The sequence below is a fragment of the Somniosus microcephalus genome, chromosome 2 (assembly GCF_052327205.1).
Source record: "Somniosus microcephalus isolate GS21.2 chromosome 2, FLI_Smic_1.0, whole genome shotgun sequence".
NCBI lineage: Eukaryota > Metazoa > Chordata > Chondrichthyes > Squaliformes > Somniosidae > Somniosus > Somniosus microcephalus.
In genome coordinates this window covers 132,662,331-132,689,092 of record NC_140988.1, presented here as the reverse complement: position 1 = coordinate 132,689,092, position 26,762 = coordinate 132,662,331, and positions in this window count along the sequence as shown.

Genomic DNA, 26,762 nt, shown 5'->3' with positions numbered 1-26,762 from the left:
CAGAGTATGTCCTCGCCTCGCTGCAGCTATCGGGTTTCTCGAGGCCCGGGAAACTCGGTCGGCCACAGTAGAAGCTGCAAGGCGAGTTAAATCCGAGGCTTCCATCCTCATTAACATATTTAAAATGCTAACCCGCCTCCTGGAAGTGGGTTGGCAGCCCGTCCCTTGTCCCGTCTCAGTAAAACCCACAAGTTGCCGGGTTGGAGCCGGCTTCCCAACTGCTTGCAATTTTTGACCATTTAACTCTCCACCGACACCCAATCCCACCTGTTCACCCATGTTAAAACTCCACCCAAAGATTTCAAGGGATGAGTTCTAACACTCCTTCTGTCCCACAAAGGTAATTGAGTGAAAACTCTTGGAGGGGGTGTTAAGCACCTTTGACAGTAAATGTGCACAAACCACTCAATCATAAGCATTCTTCTACATTTCCACACAGAATTTACCACCAATGGAAATTTAAGTCATCCCACAGTAAGTTACATAAAATTATGCAATATTAGCATGTTAACATTTGTAAATGAGCAAACTAACCTTTGTTAATTAATGTGGGTCATCATCAACAGTGATAAATAGCAGAAAACAGTATCCAAACCTTAAGTTAGAAGAATGCGATATTTCACAGAGATAGAACAAAATATGTATTGATTGAAAAAATTATACCATGCATCGGATCACAATTTTACATTTCCCGACAAAATATCAATTATTTCAGCAAGTTTAATTTGTTAGGCTTTTCAGCAACTTGGGTTTTAAATTCCAGAATCACCCTTGACATTCATTGAAGGTACACTAATGCATTAGTGTCACTGGTTAAGTGTGATACCCGAAATTGCACACAGTATTCCATTTGTAGTATTACAAAATTAATTATTTAAGGTTAAAATGATCAATCACAGCTGATAATGTAATGCTCTTGAAACATATATCACTATTTGATCAGCCTTGTAAATAAAGCCCTTGCATTGACTGGGTATGTTCCATTGAATGCTGATACTTTCTGTGAATGATTCACATAAGAATATAAGAACATAAGCAATAGGGGCAGGAGTAGGCCATTCAGCCCCTCGAGCCTGCTCTGCCATTCAATAAGATCATGGCTGATTTTCTACTGCAGCTCCACTTCCCATATTCCTTGATTCCCTTAATATTTTAAAATCTATTGATTTCTGACTTGAATATACTCAACAACTGAGCCTCCACAGCCCTCTGGGGTAGAGAATTCCAAAGATTCACCACCCACTGAGTGAATAAATTTCTTCTCATCTCAGTCCAAAATGGCCGATCCCTTATTCTGAGACTGTGACCCCTGGTTCTAGACTCCCCAGCCAGGGGAAACATCCTCCCTGCATCTACCCTGTCAAGCCCTGTAAGAATTTCGTATGTTTCAATGAGATCACCTCTCATTCTTCTAAACGACAGAGAATATAGGCCTAGTCTACTTAATCTCTCCTCATAGGACAATCCCTCCATTCCAGGAATCAGTCTGGTGAACCATAGTTGCACTCCCTCTATGGCAAGTATATCCTTCCTTAGGTAAGGAGACCAAAACTGTACACAATACTCCAAGTGTGGTCTCACCAGGGCCCTATATAATTGCAGTAAGACATCTTGGCCTAGAAATTCACTATGGCCCCGCCAGCTGGCTAACGGCCAAAAGTTAGCGCTGGGCGCGGAGCCATGTGCGACCGTCAAATATTCACTTTTCGCGCCCCAAGTCGGAACCGGGCGCTATTCCAAGGTGTGCCCGCCACCGCTTGGGGCGCTGAAACTGAATATCAGCGCGCTAAGTGCCGCTGCGCCACCCGATGCGGTGCGGCAGGCTGCGGTACTGCAGGCCTCCTCCTTCTCTTAAGGTGGAGGTGCCTGCAACGGGGAGATCACCGCTGGATTGTGCCGGCAAATGAGCCCGGCACCACGGAGAAGTGCCGGGCTCGCGGAAAGCAGCCGGCAATGCCGCGGGGGGGGGTGTAGAGGAGGCCGGGGAAGGAGGTGCGGGCAGGCGGCCGCCGAAAAAGCGGCCGGCCGCACCGCCACCTTAAAGCGCCCCAGTAGCGCAGCAGTACGGCCCCGTTTTTCAATCGCTGTTTGCGGCCGCTGCAGAAGAGGCAGCCGCAACTAAATATGGGGTTTGGGCCAGAAGCGGGACGGAACCGGGGCACTGCACACACCGATGACGTCATCAGTGTCGGCGCAGCGCTACCGGCTACTGCCGCCATTACCGCAGCGCTGAATATCAGCGCACCCTCTTACACTGGCGCAGAAACCCTATTTGGGCGGTAACTGGGCGCAAAGCCCACTGAATTTCTAGCCCCTTTACTCTTATACTCAAATCCTCTTGTAATAAAGGCCAACATACTGTTTGCTTTCTTAATTGCTTGTTGTACCTGCATGTTAACTTACAGTGATTCATTTACAAGGACACCCAGGTCCCTCTGAAGACCAGCATTTCCCAATCCCTCACAGTTTAAAAAATACTCTGCTTTTCTATTTTTCCTACGAAAGTGGATAACTTCGCATTATATTCCATTTGCCCACTCACTTACTCTGTCTATATCCCCTTGAAGCCTCTTTGCATTCTCCTTAATTTACATTCCCACCCAGCTTTATATGATCAGCAAAGTTGGATATATTACATTTGGTCCCCTTATCCATATCATTGATATAGATTGTGAATAGCTGAGGCCCAAGCACTTTCCCTACTACTGATGTCAGGCTAACTGGTCTGTAGTTCCCTGTTTCCTCTCTCCCTCCTTTCTTAAATAGTGGGGTTACATTTGCTACCTTCCAATCCACGGGAACTGTTCTAGAATCCATGGAATTTTGGAAGATGACAACCAATGCACCCACCATCTCTATAGCCACCTCTTTCAAAACCCTAGAATGTAGGCCATCAGGTCCAGGGGATTTATTGGCTTCCAGTCCCATTAATTTCTCCAGTATTAGTTTTTTACTAATACTAATTTCTTTCAGATCCTCATTCTCGCTAGACCCTTGGTTCTCCACTATTTCCGGGTGGTTTTTTGCATCTTCTTTCGTGAAGACAGACACAAAGGGTTGGATTTTGTCATTGGGGGCGGATTGGTGGCGGGCCAGGTGGTCAACGGTCCCCGCTCCCGCCTCTGATGTGAGGCGGGATAATTTAGCGATTTTGCCCTAATTGGGCACTTGATTCCCAGCGTGCGCGAACCCCTGGCCCAATGATTCTTTTGGTCCTGAAACTCGCCTCTGATGACATCATTTATACAGCTGCATTTAAGGCCTGCAAGCAGCCTTGGTTCATTTTCTGCCTCACAACCCTTTTTTTGAGATACTTCTAAGGGATTTGTGATGCACAGATGTCAGCCTCAAGTCCAAGGCCGCAACCTGCTTTGATGAGGACTCCCTCCATGCTCTGGTGGAGGGAACCAGAGCTCAGAAAGAGGTGCTGTTTCCTTCCTCTGGGAGGAAAAATCCTCCCTAGCAGACCAAAGCTGTGTGGCTGCAAGTGGCACAGGAGGTCAGTTCAAGATCAATGTGCAGCAGAACCTGGCTGCAGTGCAGAAAGAGGTTTAATGACCTTCTCCGCACAGGAAAAGTGAGTATGACATCACCATAACCCTCAATCTGCTCCCCATCACCTCTCATCACCAGCACTCTGCATTGTCAACCTCCTCCTCCACATCCCACTTTACCCTTACATCCCTTGTACCCTTAACCATTCCTTTTCTCTTTATGTACACATTCACTTAACTATTCGACTATGCTGCCCTCACACTCCCTATGACTGTTATGCTATGACAACAACTTACAACACACAGGGAAGGCCCTTGGTCTTGGGACCTCACTCCATCTTTGTGTCCTTCTAAGTATCTATGCTATGGATTCTCAACACTCACTCCATCATTATCACTCAAACTCCACTTGTGTACCTTATTGCAGGGAAAGAGAGCCCACAATAAGAGGGAAAGGGCAAAGACAGGAGGAGGGTAACCCTCAATAGCCAAGCTCACCAGCGCAGAGGAGGCAGCCCTCGAGATCATGGGAGCCGAGGAAGAGATACAAGTGGGGGACCGACAGACGGGCACATCAGAGCAAGCTGGTGACAAAATAGTTTTGCATCTCTCTCATTTACATTGCATGAGTGACTGATATTGATGCTAATGCTCTAATAGATTGACTTATGATCATCTGCACAATTCCATGTGCATGCAACATTTATCTCACATGTCTAACTCTTTCCTTTACTCCCCCACAGGACCATCGACAGCCACCCTCCCCACTGCCCAGGAGGAACAGCCTGAGCCACAAGACTCCTCAGAGGAAGCTGCAACCTCTGATGGCGCAGCGTCACCAGAATTCAGCGCACCCAGCACCAGTGCAGACACGCACACCTCGGTGGGACCTTCGGGACATAGAGTAGAGTTGTCACCTGGTGCATCACAGCTCACAAGTGAGCATCAGCAGATGGTGGAGACAGGGACAGCAGTGGAGAGTCATAGTCGGAGGGCGCAGGACTCCTTCAGCTTGGCTCAGCTGCATGTCGACCCTGTGCCTCCAGGTCCATCTAGAAGGAGAGCGGTGCTGGAACTCCAGGAGCAGGTGCAGGAGTCTCTGGCAGGTTTTGTCTTCAGGGTCACTGCAAGTGTGGAGAGAATGGAGGAGTCCATTGCTAACATGAGCAGAGCCTTTGTGGAGGTATTAGTGCATGAACGCATCACCACGGAAAGGATAGCAACCTCCATGGAAATTATGGTTACCGTAGAGGAGAGGATGGCTATGGTAGAAGAAAGAATGACTATGGCCAGGGTCTTGAAAACATGGTCATTGTTCAGAATAGACTGACATCTCTGGAGGAGCGATGGTCAGCTATTGAGCAGAGAAACCAGACCTTCATGGAAGTCCACTGGAGTAGGACTATCAGTGCAGAAACGGGTCCTCATGGCCCCCCTGAATTGCAGCAAGGTGCTGTCAAGTCACTTGCTAGCTCTGAAATGGGGCTGACCCATGACAGGGATGTTGGTGGCAGACAACAAGGAAGTGGGGGCTCCTCCCCAAGTTCTCACATGACTATGCCACTGCAGAGCCCTCGCTCAGAGCCCCACCAGAGTCCTCACCCAACTGAGATCGGCGTCTCAGCCACTGCACAGCCGCAGGAGCAGCAGACTGTTGGTGAGCCCTCACCGGCTAGCAACCCCAGAGGACACCTGCCAAAGGTGTCGAGGCAGGAGCAGCATGAAAGTAAGCAAGGGGCCTAAACATCTGCTGAAGCCACAGGGGAAGCACCACGTAGGAACATGTGTAAGAGGACGATAAAGCACAAGTAGTCACAAGGGTAGTCACTTGGGTGTTCTGTTGTGTTTAATTGTGAAATGCCATCCGTGAATTTATGTTATAAAATGACTTGAAGGCAAACTGTTGAAGTTGTGGGCTGTGTCATTACGCAAATGGGACTTCCACATTGAGGGCTCAGGGTGACTTGGAATTGTCAGTATGGTGGTCAGATTGATAGAAAGCCACAGGTTCTTGTCTATTGTCGATGGTGTGGTAAGAAGGTGTGAGCCAAATGTGTTTGATTGGGCAGCCTAATGTAGGATTCGCAAAATTGGACTTTATATTAATAAGGGTCAAATGGCAGAAGAGGCCATGATTTTAAAGACTGTTTTAAAAGAAGCCCAGAAAAAGGGGCATACAAAATGGCCACCATACCATGTGACCAGCTTATTGGTACACTTTTAAATGGTGCGCAACCTCAGACAGATTTGTGGATTCAACCTACAGCAAGATCTGGAAGCCGTTTCTGAGAGAACGATACCAGACCCACAGGTATGCATATGGATTAGATGCAGATCTAGTCAAGATCGGCCTGGAGACAGAGGCCATCAAAATGTTGCCCCAGACAAAAGGGGACAATTTCATATTCATGAGAACAGCACCCAGGACTAGATAACGAGATCAGCAGGCCATTAAAAACAATGAAGGTAATTCCGGACCAGAGATGGGCCTGTTACCAGCCGTTTAAGACATTTTAAAATATAATGGCTACCCCACTGTGCTCCTAGCCCGCCAAAATTAAAACAAAGACTAACCTGATTTTGGGCGGGAGACGGAGGTTTCTGGAAGAAAGTATATCTGGAAGACTTTTTGGGCAGTTGGACACGCAGGCACACATTCGGGACAGGCAGGCCAGAGCGAGTTGGAATGCAGACAGTTGCAAGCCTGCAGCTTGAGCTCAGACACACAGCTTGAATCCGGACACCCAGAAGAAGAAGCAGGCAATCGCAGGAGGAAGAAGAAAGCCAACATCGAAAAGGCCATCTCGAAACCAGCGTTCCGCCCTGGGGAAGCACATCGGGAGATCATTGACCATCCCCGGGCCGTTGCCGGAACGAGAGGCCATCGACCCAACTTGGGAGAAGAGATAAAAAAATAAAGGTCCCAAGAGAAGAAACCTTACAGCCACCCCGGCTCAGGAGAAGAGAAAAGAAACTGAAGAAATGATGGGAGCCAGCCCAAGGCTCCTCTAACCAGGGTCGAGCCGACGATCCTCGACCCCGCCGACATCCAGGCCCACTGGTGTCCAGCCACCCCCGACCCCCACCTCAGGAGAGAGGTGTGGCGCAGCTCGCAGGGGCACCACGATCCACGTGGAGACGAAACGCCTGAAAGGACCAAACACAGACTCGATTTCAAAACCTTGCACTTCCTAGTGGGATTGGTGAGCATGTTTCTGGCCCTTCACAATCAGGTCGAGATAGGTTTAATAAGGGGGTGGATTTAAGGCTACAATTAACATGAGTTGTCCCTCGATGTTCCGTGTGTTTCCTTATTTCATGATGATCTTTGTGGAGTATAAGATGCCTGTATTTGCTTTAGTTAGTACTGTGTCGTTATGATTTGTTTGTGTGTTTTTCCCTCCCATGTACTCCCTTATCTGCTTGTATTTGATTTGATATTTTTCCTTATGCAATAAAATTTCATTTTGTTTCATCAAACTTGGTCTACAAGAGTTTTCTCTACATTGTAGTTCCTGCGCCTAAGTCCAGAGTGCAGAATCTAAGGGGCGAGTGGGTCGAACCACTCAAGGTTTACTGTGCAAGAGAGAGAGGCCTCTAGAGAGAGAAAGCTCAAGGAAATCTCTCGAGGAAAACCCCTTACAGGAAATGGCGACCACGGCAGGACTCTGGCAGCAGGATTGCAATGTAGTAGATCCAAGTTTGAATGGTCAAAATGCAATGGATGAGAGGATAGCGGATTATGTCTTTGGCAAGGTAAATCTCACTAAACAGTGGATTTCCGATCTCTTGCTGGATGGGCGTCCGGTGGACGCAGCCATCAGGTGGACAGAGAGCAAAGAGCATAAGAAGTCAGTGGAAAAGGCAGTGTGGCTGATGTGTTACAAGAAGCAGGTCTAGATCTTGGACCGGGTCGTTGCAGCACAGGCAGCCAAGATCACAACCCAGGCAGCAGAGATAGAGGAAAAGGCCATGGGTGGGGAAAAACTCATCACAGCGCTTCATGCGCTGAATCAGGAACGCCAAGTGGTAGCTAGTCAACATCAGGCTAGGACAGAGTACCTGGAGTGCCAGGTTACTGAAGCAAAGATTAAAGAAACGAGGATACGGGAGAAAAGCGCCCGCCTCGCACAACAGCTGAGAGCGCAGGAGGAGAGAGTAGTGGGGGTTAAGGCAGCTTACAAGCTGACCCTCGAGCATGGGTTTGAGAGCACAGACCACGGACCCTGCCAAAAGACCATAGAGGACCTAAGAACGGCCCTGGTTAAGGCAAGAGGCATGGTGTGTCTCGTCAGCCCGAAAGCCAGTCACATGGACTTTTTAAAGGAATCAAAACAGCCGATTCCAGCTGAGGTCATTGTGGTACCAGCCACCGAGCCCTCAGCACCGCCGAGCTATAGTGAGACTTGGTCGGAAAAGGACGGGGTAGCGAAAGAGGAGGTAGCCGAGGTGGAGTGTGAGGAAGAACCACTGGTCGCAAAGCCGGGACCGGCACCAATGTGTCCCGCTCGGCACCAGAGGTTCCGTCCCAACGCTGTCGATGGCAGTATTGGACCCCACCAGAACCAGCTCGTGGTGCCCTACGCTGGCCCGCAATTAAGGTCCATGGTGAGCCACCTCGCACGACTCACAGTAAAGGGAGATCCCTCGATTCACTTCAGGGAGATAGAGGAAACAGCAGCCATCAATGACTGTGATGAACAGGAACAGGTCAAACTGTTGCTTTTCTCCCTGGATTGCACGATCCTTCAGTGCTTCACAGAGGATGGTAAGAGGGGACGGAAAGGGTATGCGGATCTCAGGGAGGAAGTTTTAGAAGTAATGGGAGTGGACGACGGTAGTCCATTCGACCGCGTAGAAGGGACCGTGCAGCTATCTGGAGAACCCCCACGGGTTTTCGCAGAAAGGCTGTGGTCAGTATATCGACGCAGCTGTCCGGGCATGCCTGAACGGGCTCTAATGAGCAACGAACAGCGGGTTCATTGGCTCCGTTGTTTGGTCAACAACAGCTTGCCAGAGATACGGGCCCTAGCCAGATCATGGTTTGATCCCCAAGGTCCCGGTGTCACGGAAGAGACGGTACTCCGTCAGTTAAATGTGGCATACAAGAATTGTAGAGGTCAGGAAACACCTCCCCAGAAGGGAAAGGTGCATGAGGCAAAACCCGCAGCCCCAAGCAAGCAGGAGTGGCATCAGGAGGGGAATCGCCCTGTCCAAGCCAAGCTCAATTGCTACGGGTGTGGGAAGGATGGACATTGGTGCAAGGACTGTAGAAATCCGTGGAAGGATAATAAAAGGAGATTTCCCGCAGCCCAAGCCCAGACCACCGCCCCAGCACCAGCCAAATCCCAAGCCGTAGCTCCTGCCCCAGCACAAGGAGCTGGCGTGGTTATGAATCCCGCTGCAATTGAGTCGATCATAGAGACAATGCGGTCCCTGATGATTTCGCAGGGGAAAGTAGCTGTCACCACCGGTCTTGTCACTCCCGAAACACCAACCGCTGTGCCCAAATGACGAAAGCCGGCGCAGCCCGTTTACTTGTGTGTGCTGCAATATAATATATGGAGGCGACCCCTGGTGGAGATGGAAGTGCAGGAGGTAAAAGGGACCTATTTGTTGGATACGGGGGCATCATGCACCGTGGTCCACACAGATAACCCCGCCACCTCACCTCTGTCCACCAGGGTTCCATATGTTCTGTCGGGTTTCACAGGCAAGGAACAGGCTGGCGCACATTCCATTCCCCTCTCGATTCATTTAGGACCACTCCGCACCAAGTGGAGGTGTATACTGATGAAGTGGGAGGTGGAGAATGGGAAAGGGATCCTCGGGTCCGATTTCTTGGTTGAACACGGGATCCTCGTGGACCTAAGAAATCATTGTCTTTGGGGAGCGGGTAAGGGTGAGCCAGGCCAGGTAGTCGTCATCCCAGGGGAAGGAGAAAGAGGGACCCTGTGTACCGTGAAGCCAAAAGAGGGCTACGACCTCGAGCTCATGGTCACAGGCGTCCCACAAGATTTGTAGGCATTCGTGTGCGACCACCTGGCGATGCTTGCCACTCACAAGCACGATTGCGGGAGGGTCACCGGGTTTGAGGTTAGCGTAGACGGGGACCCCATGGCCCGACCCCAAAAACAGTACAACTTCCCCCGGGAAGCGGAGCCCGACATGGAGACAGCAATATCTTCACTGGTGCAGCAGGGCATGTTGAGACCGATAGCCACCCATGTGAACTTTCCATTATGGCCGGTGAGGAAACCGGACGATTCCTGGAGAGCCACGGTGGACTACAGAGTCCTCAATAGCAACATCCCAGCCTGCGCGGCAACAGTAGCAGCAGTTGCCGAACTGATAGGAAGTATTCCAGCCTCCGTGACCACTATTTGGGCGGTAACTGGGCGCAAAGCCCACTGAATTTCTAGCCCCTTTACTCTTATACTCAAATCCTCTTGTAATAAAGGCCAACATACTGTTTGCTTTCTTAATTGCTTGTTGTACCTGCATGTTAACTTACAGTGATTCATTTACAAGGACACCCAGGTCCCTCTGAAGACCAGCATTTCCCAATCCCTCACAGTTTAAAAAATACTCTGCTTTTCTATTTTTCCTACGAAAGTGGATAACTTCGCATTATATTCCATTTGCCCACTCACTTACTCTGTCTATATCCCCTTGAAGCCTCTTTGCATTCTCCTTAATTTACATTCCCACCCAGCTTTGTATGATCAGCAAAGTTGGATATATTACATTTGGTCCCCTTATCCATATCATTGATATAGATTGTGAATAGCTGAGGCCCAAGCACTTTCCCTACTACTGATGTCAGGCTAACTGGTCTGTAGTTCCCTGTTTCCTCTCTCCCTCCTTTCTTAAATAGTGGGGTTACATTTGCTACCTTCCAATCCACGGGAACTGTTCTAGAATCCATGGAATTTTGGAAGATGACAACCAATGCACCCACCATCTCTATAGCCACCTCTTTCAAAACCCTAGAATGTAGGCCATCAGGTCCAGGGGATTTATTGGCTTCCAGTCCCATTAATTTCTCCAGTATTAGTTTTTTACTAATACTAATTTCTTTCAGATCCTCATTCTCGCTAGACCCTTGGTTCTCCACTATTTCCGGGTGGTTTTTTGCATCTTCTTTCGTGAAGACAGATACAAAGGGTTGGATTTTGTCATTGGGGGCGGATTGGTGGCAGGCCAGGTGGTCAACGGTCCCCGCTCCCGCCTCTGATGTGAGGCGGGATAATTTAGCGATTTTGCCCTAATTGGGCACTTGATTCCCAGCGTGCGCGAACCCCTGGCCCAATGATTCTTTTGGTCCTGAAACTCGCCTCTGATGACATCATTTATACAGCTGCATTTAAGGCCTGCAAGCAGCCTTGGTTCATTTTCTGCCTCACAACCCTTTTTTTGAGATACTTCTAAGGGATTTGTGATGCACAGATGTCAGCCTCAAGTCCAAGGCCGCAACCTGCTTTGATGAGGACTCCCTCCATGCTCTGGTGGAGGGAACCAGAGCTCAGAAAGAGGTGCTGTTTCCTTCCTCTGGGAGGAAAAATCCTCCCTAGCAGACCAAAGCTGTGTGGCTGCAAGTGGCACAGGAGGTCAGTTCAAGATCAATGTGCAGCAGAACCTGGCTGCAGTGCAGAAAGAGGTTTAATGACCTTCTCCGCACAGGAAAAGTGAGTATGACATCACCATAACCCTCAATCTGCTCCCCATCACCTCTCATCACCAGCACTCTGCATTGTCAACCTCCTCCTCCACATCCCACTTTACCCTTACATCCCTTGTACCCTTAACCATTCCTTTTCTCTTTATGTACACATTCACTTAACTATTCGACTATGCTGCCCTCACACTCCCTATGACTGTTATGCTATGACAACAACTTACAACACACAGGGAAGGCCCTTGGTCTTGGGACCTCACTCCATCTTTGTGTCCTTCTAAGTATCTATGCTATGGATTCTCAACACTCACTCCATCATTATCACTCAAACTCCACTTGTGTACCTTATTGCAGGGAAAGAGAGCCCACAATAAGAGGGAAAGGGCAAAGACAGGAGGAGGGTAACCCTCAATAGCCAAGCTCACCAGCGCAGAGGAGGCAGCCCTCGAGATCATGGGAGCCGAGGAAGAGATACAAGTGGGGGACCGACAGACGGGCACATCAGAGCAAGCTGGTGACAAAATAGTTTTGCATCTCTCTCATTTACATTGCATGAGTGACTGATATTGATGCTAATGCTCTAATAGATTGACTTATGATCATCTGCACAATTCCATGTGCATGCAACATTTATCTCACATGTCTAACTCTTTCCTTTACTCCCCCACAGGACCATCGACAGCCACCCTCCCCACTGCCCAGGAGGAACAGCCTGAGCCACAAGACTCCTCAGAGGAAGCTGCAACCTCTGATGGCGCAGCGTCACCAGAATTCAGCGCACCCAGCACCAGTGCAGACACGCACACCTCGGTGGGACCTTCGGGACATAGAGTAGAGTTGTCACCTGGTGCATCACAGCTCACAAGTGAGCATCAGCAGATGGTGGAGACAGGGACAGCAGTGGAGAGTCATAGTCGGAGGGCGCAGGACTCCTTCAGCTTGGCTCAGCTGCATGTCGACCCTGTGCCTCCAGGTCCATCTAGAAGGAGAGCGGTGCTGGAACTCCAGGAGCAGGTGCAGGAGTCTCTGGCAGGTTTTGTCTTCAGGGTCACTGCAAGTGTGGAGAGAATGGAGGAGTCCATTGCTAACATGAGCAGAGCCTTTGTGGAGGTATTAGCGCATGAACGCATCACCACGGAAAGGATAGCAACCTCCATGGAAATTATGGTTACCGTAGAGGAGAGGATGGCTATGGTAGAAGAAAGAATGACTATGGCCAGGGTCTTGAAAACATGGTCATTGTTCAGAATAGACTGACATCTCTGGAGGAGCGATGGTCAGCTATTGAGCAGAGAAACCAGACCTTCATGGAAGTCCACTGGAGTAGGACTATCAGTGCAGAAACGGGTCCTCATGGCCCCCCTGAATTGCAGCAAGGTGCTGTCAAGTCACTTGCTAGCTCTGAAATGGGGCTGACCCATGACAGGGATGTTGGTGGCAGACAACAAGGAAGTGGGGGCTCCTCCCCAAGTTCTCACATGACTATGCCACTGCAGAGCCCTCGCTCAGAGCCCCACCAGAGTCCTCACCCAACTGAGATCGGCGTCTCAGCCACTGCACAGCCGCAGGAGCAGCAGACTGTTGGTGAGCCCTCACCGGCTAGCAACCCCAGAGGACACCTGCCAAAGGTGTCGAGGCAGGAGCAGCATGAAAGTAAGCAAGGGGCCTAAACATCTGCTGAAGCCACAGGGGAAGCACCACGTAGGAACATGTGTAAGAGGACGATAAAGCACAAGTAGTCACAAGGGTAGTCACTTGGGTGTTCTGTTGTGTTTAATTGTGAAATGCCATCCGTGAATTTATGTTATAAAATGACTTGAAGGCAAACTGTTGAAGTTGTGGGCTGTGTCATTACGCAAATGGGACTTCCACATTGAGGGCTCAGGGTGACTTGGAATTGTCAGTATGGTGGTCAGATTGATAGAAAGCCACAGGTTCTTGTCTATTGTCGATGGTGTGGTAAGAAGGTGTGAGCCAAATGTGTTTGATTGGGCAGCCTAATGTAGGATTCGCAAAATTGGACTTTATATTAATAAGGGTCAAATGGCAGAAGAGGCCATGATTTTAAAGACTGTTTTAAAAGAAGCCCAGAAAAAGGGGCATACAAAATGGCCACCATACCATGTGACCAGCTTATTGGTACACTTTTAAATGGTGCGCAACCTCAGACAGATTTGTGGATTCAACCTACAGCAAGATCTGGAAGCCGTTTCTGAGAGAACGATACCAGACCCACAGGTATGCATATGGATTAGATGCAGATCTAGTCAAGATCGGCCTGGAGACAGAGGCCATCAAAATGTTGCCCCAGACAAAAGGGGACAATTTCATATTCATGAGAACAGCACCCAGGACTAGATAACGAGATCAGCAGGCCATTAAAAACAATGAAGGTAATTCCGGACCAGAGATGGGCCTGTTACCAGCCGTTTAAGACATTTTAAAATATAATGGCTACCCCACTGTGCTCCTAGCCCGCCAAAATTAAAACAAAGACTAACCTGATTTTGGGCGGGAGACGGAGGTTTCTGGAAGAAAGTATATCTGGAAGACTTTTTGGGCAGTTGGACACGCAGGCACACATTCGGGACAGGCAGGCCAGAGCGAGTTGGAATGCAGACAGTTGCAAGCCTGCAGCTTGAGCTCAGACACACAGCTTGAATCCGGACACCCAGAAGAAGAAGCAGGCAATCGCAGGAGGAAGAAGAAAGCCAACATCGAAAAGGCCATCTCGAAACCAGCGTTCCGCCCTGGGGAAGCACATCGGGAGATCATTGACCATCCCCGGGCCGTTGCCGGAACGAGAGGCCATCGACCCAACTTGGGAGAAGAGATAAAAAAATAAAGGTCCCAAGAGAAGAAACCTTACAGCCACCCCGGCTCAGGAGAAGAGAAAAGAAACTGAAGAAATGATGGGAGCCAGCCCAAGGCTCCTCTAACCAGGGTCGAGCCGACGATCCTCGACCCCGCCGACATCCAGGCCCACTGGTGTCCAGCCACCCCCGACCCCCACCTCAGGAGAGAGGTGTGGCGCAGCTCGCAGGGGCACCACGATCCACGTGGAGACGAAACGCCTGAAAGGACCAAACACAGACTCGATTTCAAAACCTTGCACTTCCTAGTGGGATTGGTGAGCATGTTTCTGGCCCTTCACAATCAGGTCGAGATAGGTTTAATAAGGGGGTGGATTTAAGGCTACAATTAACATGAGTTGTCCCTCGATGTTCCGTGTGTTTCCTTATTTCATGATGATCTTTGTGGAGTATAAGATGCCTGTATTTGCTTTAGTTAGTACTGTGTCGTTATGATTTGTTTGTGTGTTTTTCCCTCCCATGTACTCCCTTATCTGCTTGTATTTGATTTGATATTTTTCCTTATGCAATAAAATTTCATTTTGTTTCATCAAACTTGGTCTACAAGAGTTTTCTCTACATTGTAGTTCCTGCGCCTAAGTCCAGAGTGCAGAATCTAAGGGGCGAGTGGGTCGAACCACTCAAGGTTTACTGTGCAAGAGAGAGAGGCCTCTAGAGAGAGAAAGCTCAAGGAAATCTCTCGAGGAAAACCCCTTACAGGAAATGGCGACCACGGCAGGACTCTGGCAGCAGGATTGCAATGTAGTAGATCCAAGTTTGAATGGTCAAAATGCAATGGATGAGAGGATAGCGGATTATGTCTTTGGCAAGGTAAATCTCACTAAACAGTGGATTTCCGATCTCTTGCTGGATGGGCGTCCGGTGGACGCAGCCATCAGGTGGACAGAGAGCAAAGAGCATAAGAAGTCAGTGGAAAAGGCAGTGTGGCTGATGTGTTACAAGAAGCAGGTCTAGATCTTGGACCGGGTCGTTGCAGCACAGGCAGCCAAGATCACAACCCAGGCAGCAGAGATAGAGGAAAAGGCCATGGGTGGGGAAAAACTCATCACAGCGCTTCATGCGCTGAATCAGGAACGCCAAGTGGTAGCTAGTCAACATCAGGCTAGGACAGAGTACCTGGAGTGCCAGGTTACTGAAGCAAAGATTAAAGAAACGAGGATACGGGAGAAAAGCGCCCGCCTCGCACAACAGCTGAGAGCGCAGGAGGAGAGAGTAGTGGGGGTTAAGGCAGCTTACAAGCTGACCCTCGAGCATGGGTTTGAGAGCACAGACCACGGACCCTGCCAAAAGACCATAGAGGACCTAAGAACGGCCCTGGTTAAGGCAAGAGGCATGGTGTGTCTCGTCAGCCCGAAAGCCAGTCACATGGACTTTTTAAAGGAATCAAAACAGCCGATTCCAGCTGAGGTCATTGTGGTACCAGCCACCGAGCCCTCAGCACCGCCGAGCTATAGTGAGACTTGGTCGGAAAAGGACGGGGTAGCGAAAGAGGAGGTAGCCGAGGTGGAATGTGTGGAAGAACCACTGGTCGCAAAGCCGGGACCGGCACCGATGTGTCCCGCTCGGCACCAGAGGTTCCGTCCCAACGCTGTCGATGGCAGTATTGGACCCCACCAGAACCAGCTCGTGGTGCCCTACGCTGGCCCGCAATTAAGGTCCATGGTGAGCCACCTCACATGACTCACAGTAAAGGGAGATCCCTCGATTCACTTCAGGGAGATAGAGGAAACAGCAGCCATCAATGACTGTGATGAACAGGAACAGGTGAAACTGTTGCTTTTCTCCCTGGATTGCACGATCCTTCAGTGCTTCACAGAGGATGGTAAGAGGGGACGGAAAGGGTATGCGGATCTCAGGGAGGAAGTTTTAGAAGTAATGGGAGTGGACGACGGTAGTCCATTCGACCGCGTAGAAGGGACCGTGCAGCTATCTGGAGAACCCCCACGGGTTTTCGCAGAAAGGCTGTGGTCAGTATATCGACGCAGCTGTCCGGGCATGCCTGAACGGGCTCTAATGAGCAACGAACAGCGGGTTCATTGGCTCCGTTGTTTGGTCAACAACAGCTTGCCAGAGATACGGGCCCTAGCCAGATCATGGTTTGATCCCCAAGGTCCCGGTGTCACGGAAGAGACGGTACTCCGTCAGTTAAATGTGGCATACAAGAATTGTAGAGGTCAGGAAACACCTCCCCAGAAGGGAAAGGTGCATGAGGCAAAACCCGCAGCCCCAAGCAAGCAGGAGTGGCATCAGGAGGGGAATCGCCCTGTCCAAGCCAAGCTCAATTGCTACGGGTGTGGGAAGGATGGACATTGGTGCAAGGACTGTAGAAATCCGTGGAAGGATAATAAAAGGAGATTTCCCGCAGCCCAAGCCCAGACCACCGCCCCAGCACCAGCCAAATCCCAAGCCGTAGCTCCTGCCCCAGCACAAGGAGCTGGCGCGGTTATGAATCCCGCTGCAATTGAGTCGATCATAGAGACAATGCGGTCCCTGATGATTTCGCAGGGGAAAGTAGCTGTCACCACCGGTCTTGTCACTCCCGAAACACCAACCGCTGTGCCCAAATGACGAAAGCCGGCGCAGCCCGTTTACTTGTGTGTGCTGCAATATAATATATGGAGGCGACCCCTGGTGGAGATGGAAGTGCAGGAGGTAAAAGGGACCTATTTGTTGGATACGGGGGCATCATGCACCGTGGTCCACACAGATAACCCCGCCACCTCACCTCTGTCCACCAGGGTTCCATATGTTCTGTCGGGTTTCACAGGCAAGGAACAGGCTGGCGCACATTCCATTCCCCTCTCGATTCATTTAGGACCACTCCGCACCAAGTGGAGGTGTATACTGATGAAGTGGGAGGTGGAGAATGGGAAAGGGATCCTCGGGTCCGATTTCTTGGTTGAACACGGGATCCTCGTGGACCTAAGAAATCATTGTCTTTGGGGAGCGGGTAAGGGTGAGCCAGGCCAGGTAGTCGTCATCCCAGGGGAAGGAGAAAGAGGGACCCTGTGTACCGTGAAGCCAAAAGAGGGCTACGACCTCGAGCTCATGGTCACAGGCGTCCCACAAGATTTGTAGGCATTCGTGTGCGACCACCTGGCGATGCTTGCCACTCACAAGCACGATTGCGGGAGGGTCACCGGGTTTGAGGTTAGCGTAGACGGGGACCCCATGGCCCGACCCCAAAAACAGTACAACTTCCCCCGGGAAGCGGAGCCCGACATGGAGACAGCAATATCTTCACTGGTGCAGCAGGGCATGTTGAGACCGATAGCCACCCATGTGAACTTTCCATTATGGCCGGTGAGGAAACCGGACGATTCCTGGAGAGCCACGGTGGACTACAGAGTCCTCAATAGCAACATCCCAGCCTGCGCGGCAACAGTAGCAGCAGTTGCCGAACTGATAGGAAGTATTCCAGCCTCCGTGACCACTTTCACGGTACTGGATATTTCTAATGGGTTTTGGTCCATCCCTTTACGGAGGGAAGATCAGTACAAGTTTGCCTTTACGTTTAAAGGGCAACAGTACACCTGGAACTGCTTGCCACAGGGTTTCCACAACAGCCCCAGCATTTTCCATCAATGCATGGCAGGGAGTTTAAAAGAGTTCAGCCAGCCCAATCAGCCAGTGCAGTATGTGGACGACCTGCTCCTGTTCACAGACTCGAGAGAGGAGCATGGCCCACTATTGGCCGAGTTATTGGAACTGTTAGGAAGAAAGGGTTTCAAAGTAAACCCAAAGAAGGCACGGATCGGCCAGCAGGAAGTGAAATTCCTGGGTCTGACCATCCGCGCCGGTGAGAGAGCCATAGATAAGGCCAGGCGGGAATCAGTACAAGATCTATCGATCCCCGCCACCGGAGCCCAGGAGTGGGAAGTAGGAGATAAGGTCATGGTAGGAGACTCTGCCCGAGTGGGGAGTTCAGAACCACTGTACCGGGTTCCCTACAAGATTGTAGGCAAAACCAGCCCCATGGTATATGCAGTGAAGTTGCCCCGGCGCACTAAATGGTTTCACATCAACCAGTGCAAACTGTTTAAACCGGGTGCAAAAGCATCAGCAACCGAAGCCAGGTCTGAGGGTAAAGATCCTCAGCCTGAGGCGCGCGATGAGTCACAGACCACACAAGCTGGCGTTGTAGCCTGCTTGGAAGGAGAAGAGGGCCCGCCCACCTGAGGGGAGCTTTCTCCGATGGCCTGGGACTCGGACGAGGAGGGACCCGAACAACAAGGTCCCGCCCTCGACATGATTCTGGAAGAGGTGGAGTCGGAGGACGGCGATCCCGCCCTCGACTCGAGCGTGGGGGAGGTAGAAATTGGGGGCAGAGATTCTCCACCTGTAGGGACAGGTGAGGAGGAGCCATCTGCCACAGGCCCAATTCCCGAAGGGGCAAAGCCTGAGGGGAGGGAGCCGAAGCTCACAGTCGTGGAAGAGCCACGGGCTGTGAGAGCTGGAGTCCCACCCAAAGGTCCACTCGCCAAGGGAGCCTGCCCGAATCCCAAAGGGGCGGAGCCTGAGGGAAGGGAGCCAAAGCCTACAGTCGTGGAAGAGCCACGGGCTGTGAGAGCTAAGGTCCCACCCGAAGGTCCACTCGCTAAGGGAGCCACGCCCAAAGTACCTTTTCGCAGGTCGACTCGAACACCTCAGCGTGTAAAACCTTGGCCCAAGTCCCCCACTCCCAGTAAACGCCGACTTCAGAAATCCATGAAAAAACACAGCCCCCGTTTAGCAGCAAAAGGCTGCGGGGAACCAGAGCCACAGGTCACTGCAGCCCCGCCACAGGGAGCGGCAAGCTGTAGTCCGATCAGGGATTAGGCAAGCCGCCCGGGGACGGGCGGCGCTGTACATAAGTTTAGTTTAAGTTTAAGTTTAAGGTGTGTAAATATTAAAATGATTAGAGTTTAAGTAGTTTTAAATCTGCCCAGTATGTGTGTTGTTTTGGATCGAGGTCGAAAGACCCGATCATGCCGTCACCTAAGCCACAATCTCTCGGGAGCCTGGCTGTATTGTTTGATTTATTGCAGGAACCAGGAGAACGACGAGAGGGATCCTCATCGCGTTCGTGATGATCGGATGGAGCTGGGCCTATCAGGGCCGCACCAAGGACTCCACCATCTACAGGTGCTCTGGAAATAGAGGCCCCATCGCGACTGACGGAACCATCTCACGGGACGCTGAAGAGACTGCTGCCTACTTCCATGAAGGGAGATGGCCAGGCTGGCTGGGGTCGAACTCTTCTGAATACTCCAGCCAGACGGGGTTTGCATACAGAGAAACGTCTCTGAAGTGCCCCAGGGTGCAGATCATTGCGCCCAGGATCAGCGCCACCTTGGGCAAGAAGATTTGCTTGAACTGTTTGGGAAATGTACCTTTGGACCGTTGGTGGTGGCTGCGCAAGTTGAGCAGCACCATGAAGAACTCGACGGTGGAATGGGAGAGATTGGGTAATAACACCCATCGGACAATAACGGGAACTCACGGGGGGTTGAGTGTCTGTTGGGACAAATAGTGGGAACCAGATGAGGGGATCTACATCTGTATGTGGGGTTCAGAACGCGCTTGCCCCACAGGCGTCTCCATCTTTTTCCAAAGACAGTGGCAGGATACTGGACAAGGAATGAGGTGGGACGTCAGCTCACGGGTGTGCGGAGTCCCATACTCACAGATCCCAGTAAACGCCACGGAGCTCATCACCCGAACCCGCAAGCCCCTGCCCACAGTTCCAGTAGCTAAAGCCCTCAAGGAAGGGTGCCCCACCATGACAAAGGGACCCGGGAATGGATTGGTATTGGTACCCACAGATCAGGTGCTGTACCAAGGGGTCCACTACACGGTGGCTTCGGTGATTTTAAACCTCACCGAGGTAAGATTGCCAGCGTGGTACCCCAAGGAAACGGAGCAATTATACCAGGTCCTGTTAACAAACATGTTTAAACAGTTTTACGAATTCGACTTTGCCGATGTCGACAGAGCCAAATTGTACACCACACCACATGAGGTCTTGGACAGAATAGGGAGACAAAGAAGGGGTGCAGTAAATGATACTTTCACAGCTCTTAATACAGGAACTTCCGTCATCAACACACTGGATGACGTGGAGCTGCAAACCCAGATTAATGATTTAAAAACACAGTTGAGAAAGATACTGACTGATGAGAATAAGGTAGTGGGTTCTGAGTTACATGAGGACCAGGCCATGACACTACACTTAAAGTAGATTATAGCTGAGCTGGAGAAGCACGCCAGAATGGTAAATGCTCTCATCAGGGAGGATCGGAATGCGTCCGATCAGGCTGCGCAGAACGAAGCTTGTGTGCTATACGGGGCGTGGTTACTGGGCGAGGGCCGCAGCAATCTGGAGGATTTAAAGCAAGGCTTAGTCCCCTCCTGGATTAGCAACAAGCACCTCGCAGCCCTCCACCCTTTTGAGAATACATTGAGTCCGTGCCAGCTCAGACTAGCTTCAGAGGCCTACCCAGTCCCAGTGGACTGTGGATGGTCTAATCACACCATTATGGGTATAGTGGTAAGAATGCCGGTGATGGGAAAGACAGCTAAACCCGCCCCGATATACAGGGTGGAGAACATTGGAGTCATTCAGGGGGGTGCGCACATTCGCTACACGGGGGCCCCACCTTACGTCATTCGATGGGAGCATGCAATGACGGGTACCGACCTCTCGGGGTGCCGGAGCCGGGGAGCACACATCATCCTGTGTCCCCAGCACTTGAATGCCCATTCGAAACCACAGTGCAGGTTCAGAACTGCTGGCGTGAAGCCTATAAATTGCACCATGGAGGCAATGGCACAAGGCCATGTGCCCCCGCAGGTGGCATATATAGGAGGTGGGACATACTGTGTCACCACTGCAACGCCCCACTACCAGCATGGGCAGCACGGTTGGTGTCCGGTTAGTGACAGCAGCTTCTGTTTCAAGCCCAGGGCAGAAGTTCAAGTGGCCCAAGAGCGAATTGTCCCCATTCCTGAACCTTCCACTGTTCACATCACTGTGAAAGAGAATTTCACCGATCTGCAGCGTTTCGTTGCACATTTTGGATATATCATTCCCCCTCTCCCTGAACACCTCACCAAGATATTAAAAGCCGTTGTTGTTTCACAGAAACACTTCTACACACTGGAGCAGAAGACTTTAGAGATAGGGGCAAACATATTGGATATAGTGACCCCACCATGGTGGGACCTGTTCACCAATATAGAAATCCATTCCTGGATTAGGATAGCCTCCCACATTCTTGTAGTGTGCCAGGTTGTCATTGTAGTTTATTTACTGTTTGTACAATGTAAAAAGGTCAAACATTCGCTGAAGTATGAGAATAGAGGGAATGGAGGGAGCATTATGTGCGGGTAGAAGAAGAGACACCCGTTTAGATTTTGCTGCTTTGTATAAAGTTAAAGTTTTCCCTCCCTCCTCTGTATTATTTTTGATATGTATTGATGTGCATTTTGAATTTTTCGTGTATGTACTTTGTTTTATTATTGAAGTTTTATTAGATGTGATGTTATTATTAGAAAGTAATGTGTATGCACTAGGTGATGTAGGGGTATAAGGACCCCCTCCACGCCTGGAAGTAATTGTTAGATTTTTAACTCCAAGGTATTGCCATTTATAGATGCTTAATGTACACTAGATTTTTCTGAAATGGGAAATGCATGTGTCGTGGGGTCATAGATAGGTAATTACTGGGGATGGTTAGATTGTGGAAAGTCAGAAAATTTTGCTCACCCAGAATTATGATACTTCAAGCAAGCTACAGTATCATCAGGGGGGAGTTTAGGATTTGCAAAATTGGACTTTATATTAATAAGGGTCAAATGGCAGAAGAGGCCGTGATTTTAAAGACTGTTTTAAAAGAAGCCCAGAAAAAGGGGCATACAAAATGGCCGCCATACCATGTGACCAGCTTATTGGTACACTTTAAAATGGTTCCTGCGCAACCTCAGACAGATTTGTGGATTCAACCTACAGCAAGATCTGGAAGCCGTTTCTGAGAGAACGAAACCAGACCCACATGTATGCATATGGATTAGATGCAGATCTAGTCAAGATCGGCCTGGAGACAGAGGCCATCAAAATGTTGCCCCAGAAAAAAGGGGACAATTTCATATTCATGAGAACAGCACCCAGGACTAGATAATGAGATCAGCAGGCCATTAAAAACAATGAAGGTAATTCCGGACCAGAGATGGGCCTGTTACCAGCCGTTTAAGACATTTTAAAATATAATGGCTACCCCACTGTGCTCCCAGCCCGCCAAAAGTAAAACAAAGACTAACCTGATTTTGGGCGGAAGACGGAGGTTTCTGGAAGAAAGTATATCTGGAAGACTTTTTGGGCAGTTGGACACGCAGGCACACACTCGGGACAGGCAGGCCAGAGCGAGTTGGAATGCAGACAGTTGCAAGCCTGCAGCTTGAGCTCAGACACACAGCTTGAATCCGGACACCCAGAAGATGAAGCAGGCAATCGCAGGAGGAAGAAGAAAGCCAACATCGAAAAGGCCATCTCGAAACCAGCGTTCCGCCCCGGGGAAGCACATCGGGAGATCATCGACCATCCCCGGGCCGTTACTGGAACAAGAGGCCATTGACCCAACTTGGGAGAAGAGACAAAAAAATAAAGGTCCCAAGAGAAGAAACCTTCCAGCCACCCTGGCTCGGGAGAAGAGAAAAGAAACTGAAGAAACGATGGGAGCCAGCCCAAGGCTCCTCTAACCAGGGTCGAGCCGACGATCCTCGACCCCGCTGACATCCAGGCCCGCCGGTGTCCAGCCACCCCCGACCCCCACCTCAGGAGAGAGGTGTGGCGCAGCTCACAGGGGCTCCACGATCCACGTGGAGACGAAACGCCTGAAAGGACCAAACACAGACTCGATTTCAAAACCTTGCACTTCCTAGTGGGATTGGTGAGCATGTTTCTGGCCCTTCACAATCAGATCTAGATAGGTTTAATAAGGGGGTGGATTTAAGGGTACAATTAACATGAGTTGTTGTCCCTCGATGTTCCGTGTGTTTCCTTATTTCATGATGATCTTTGTAGAGTATAAGATGCCTGTATTTGCTTTAGTTAGTACTGTGTCGCTATGATTTGTTTGTGTGTTTTTCCCTCCCATGTACTCCCTTATCTGCTTGCATTTGATTTGATATTTTTCCTTATGCAATAAAATTTCATTTTGTTTCATCAAACTTGGTCTACAAGAGTTTTCTCTACATTGTAGTTCCTGCACCTAAGTCCAGAGTACAGAATCTAAGGGGCGAGTGGGTCGAACCACTCAAGGTTTACTGTGCAAGAGAGAGAGGCCTCTAGAGAGAGAAACCTCAAGGAAATCTCTCGAGGAAAACCCCTTACACTAAGCAAACCTGGCCAAGATGAGTGTATCCCGGGCAGAAATATTCTTACGTGCTGCTGCCACTGGTTGATGCGCCTCTGCAAACTCTTCATTCTCGCTCTCCTACTCCTCATCCTCCTTCTCCTCCTCATCCTCATCTGAGGAGGCTATTCGATGAGCCACTTGTTGTGAAGTACACAGCAGATAACAACGATTCTGGAGACCCTGGCTGTTGAGTACTGCAGGGCTCCACCTGATCTATCAAGGCATCTGAATTGCATCTTCAGCAAGCCGATGGTTTGCTCAATAATGGATCTGGTGGAAATGTGGCTGGAGTTGTAGAGCTCCTCAGCTTCGTTGGATGGCCTCCTGAAAAGTGTCATTAGCCACATCTTCAGGTGATAACCCTTGTCTCCAAGTAGCCATCCGCAAAGCTGGTCTGGCAGACTGAAGAGCGGAGGCACACTAGACTGCTGCAGGATGAAGGAGTCATGGCAACTGCCAGGGTATTTGGCGCAAACATGCAAAATGTCCTTCTTGTGGTTACACACCAGCTGCACGTTGAGGGAATGGAAGCCCTTGCGGTTGACATAAATACCTGGATTGTGATGTGGTGCCTTAAGGGCCACATGTGTGCAGTCTACGACGCCCTGCACCCTTGGAAATCCTGCCATATTAGCAAATCCAACTGCATGCGCGGTTACCCTTGCTTGATCCTTGAAGAAGTTGTTGTAATTGTGCGCGTTGGCAAAGAGAGCATTGCTTACCTGCGTGATACAAGTGTGTGCGACCGCCTCAGAGATGCCGCTGATGTCTGCTGTTGATCCCAGGAATGAGCCTGAAGCAAAAAAGTTGAGTGCGGTGGTGACTTTTACGGCCACTGGTAAGGGGTGTCCACCCGCTCCTCTGGGCTCCAGGTCTTGCTGCAGCATTGCGCAGATGTCACCCACTACCTCTTGCGAAAGTCTCAGCCTCCTTTGGCACTGCTGCTCACTCATGCTGAGGTAGCTCATCCTCTGTCTGTAAACCCTGTTTTGGGGGTATCTCCTGCAGCGACGTCCTTCCCTGTGCTCACGCCTTCTGGCCTGTGCAGCTTCAGGTGGGTGAGCAGCAGCTTGGCGCTCCTGTTGTTGCTGTTGGTGCTGCTGTTGTTCCGGGTTCTGCTGCTGCGGTCTTCGTCCGAATCTGAGGTCCAGGAGGAAAGGAAATAAATGGTTCCCATGCTGCTGGTATATACCTCAGTTGAGGAAGCTCTCAGTCAAGGTGGGGAGAGGGTTTTCCCTGGAGGTCACAGTGGAGATGGATCTCAGCTTCAACACTTCCAAAATTAGTAGACCTGCAAAAAGTTCTCCAAGACCTGAGAAAAGAAAGTTCTGCCACCTGCAAATGATCATTGTGGAAAATGCAGTTTTTATGGGGGAGCTGCAGCCGTTAGTAAGCCAACCACTTGTGAACCTGACAGGATTAGCTGGCGTGTTCCAGGGGAGATGTGCAGCACGCAGGGAATGTGGTAAACTCTGAAAGGCCTCTCAAAATGTGATTATAGTGGTACTTAAGTTGTAGTTAAGTGCCTTAAGGGCTTATCCTGCCACTTGGAGGCAGGACCGAAACAGAGTCTGCAAGCCCGCCTTTGGGAAAATTGTGCAGAGGCGGATTGGAGGCGGGATCGGAGCCCGACGCCATTTTTGCAACTTTCCCACCTGACCCGCCTTCAAATCTGCCTCCTCGGGCCTGGCAAAATCCAGCCCCTTGTATTTGTTTAATTTCTCTGCCATTTCCTTATTGCCCATAATAATTTCCCCTGTCTCAGCCTGTAAGGGACCCACATTTACTTTTGCTAATCTTTTCCTTTTTACATACCTATAGAAGTTTTTACAGTCTGTTTTTATGTCTCACGCTAATTTACTCTCATATTCTATTTTCCCTTTCTTCATCAATTTCTTGGTCTTCCTTTGCTGAATTCTAAAATCCTCCCAATCCTCAGGCTTACTGCTCTATTTAACAACATTATAAGCCTCATCCTTTGATCTAATACTATCTTTAACTTTTCTTGTTAGCCACAGTTGGACCACTTTTCCTGTGCAGTTTTTGTGCCTTAAAGGAATGTATATTTGTTGTAAATTATGTATTCATTCTTTAAATGCTAGCTATTGCTTGTCTACCATCATACCTTTTAATGTAGTTTCCCAATCTACCTTAGCCAACTCACCCCTCATACCTACGTAGTTTTCTTTTTTAGATTTAAGACCCTAGTTTCGGATTTAACTAAATCACTTTCAAACTCAAAATAAAATTCTATCATATTATGGTCACTCCTCCCAAAGGGCCCCTTTCCTACAAGGTTATTAATTAACCCTTTCTCATTGCACAATACTAGATCTAAAATAGCCTGTTCCTTAGTTAGTTCCTCAACATACTGATCTAGAAAACTATCTTGTATACATTCTATGAATTCGTCCTGCACACTATTCCTGCAAATTTGGTTTGCCCAGTCTTTATGTAGATTAAGGTCCCCCATGATTACTCTATTACCCTTGTTACATGCACCTCTAATTTCCTGATTTATACTCTGCCCTACGTTACAACTATTGTTTGGGGGCCTATAAACAATTCCCACCAATGTTTTCTGCCCCTTGCTGTTTCTTAGCTCCACCCAAACTGATTCTACTTCTTGATTTTCAGAGCTAAGATCCTTTCTCTCTACTGTCTTTATCACATTCTTTATTATCAGGGCTACCCCTCCTCCTTTTCCATTTTGCCTATCTCTTCTAAAAGTTAAGTATTCTGGAATATTTAGTTTCTAACCTTGGACACTTTGCAACCACATCTCCGTAATGGCTATTAGATCGAACCTGTTAATTTCTATCTCCGCTATTATTTGATCTATTTTGTTGCGAATGCTTCGTGCATTCAGATATAGTTGGCTGGATTTTCATTGAGGAGTCGGTTAGGAGGCGGGACAACAACTTTCGGGGTTGTAGTCCCGCCTCCATTGAGTTCTAGCCAACCCACGTGATTTTGACTTGATTGACCTTGTTTGACAGATGAAATATCAGCGTTTCACAGCTGTTTGAAGCTGTCAAACACTGACAATCTGTATTCTAAGTTAATTCCTTCCTCTCAGGATGATTTAGAGATCTCTCCAGAACAGAAAGCTGAATGCTGCAATTTTTGACAGCTCGCAGCCATTCTGCTTTCTGTGCCGGTGAGATGAGGGACTCCCAAGACCTGAAGGAAGGAAGGCTGTAAAGGTAAGTAAAGGTTAGTAGAACTTCCAAGCTCTTCATCCAGACAGTCCGCCTCCTCTAACTTGGCGTGGTTTGGAGCCGTCAGGAATCCCACACTTCAACATTAAAAATAGGGATTA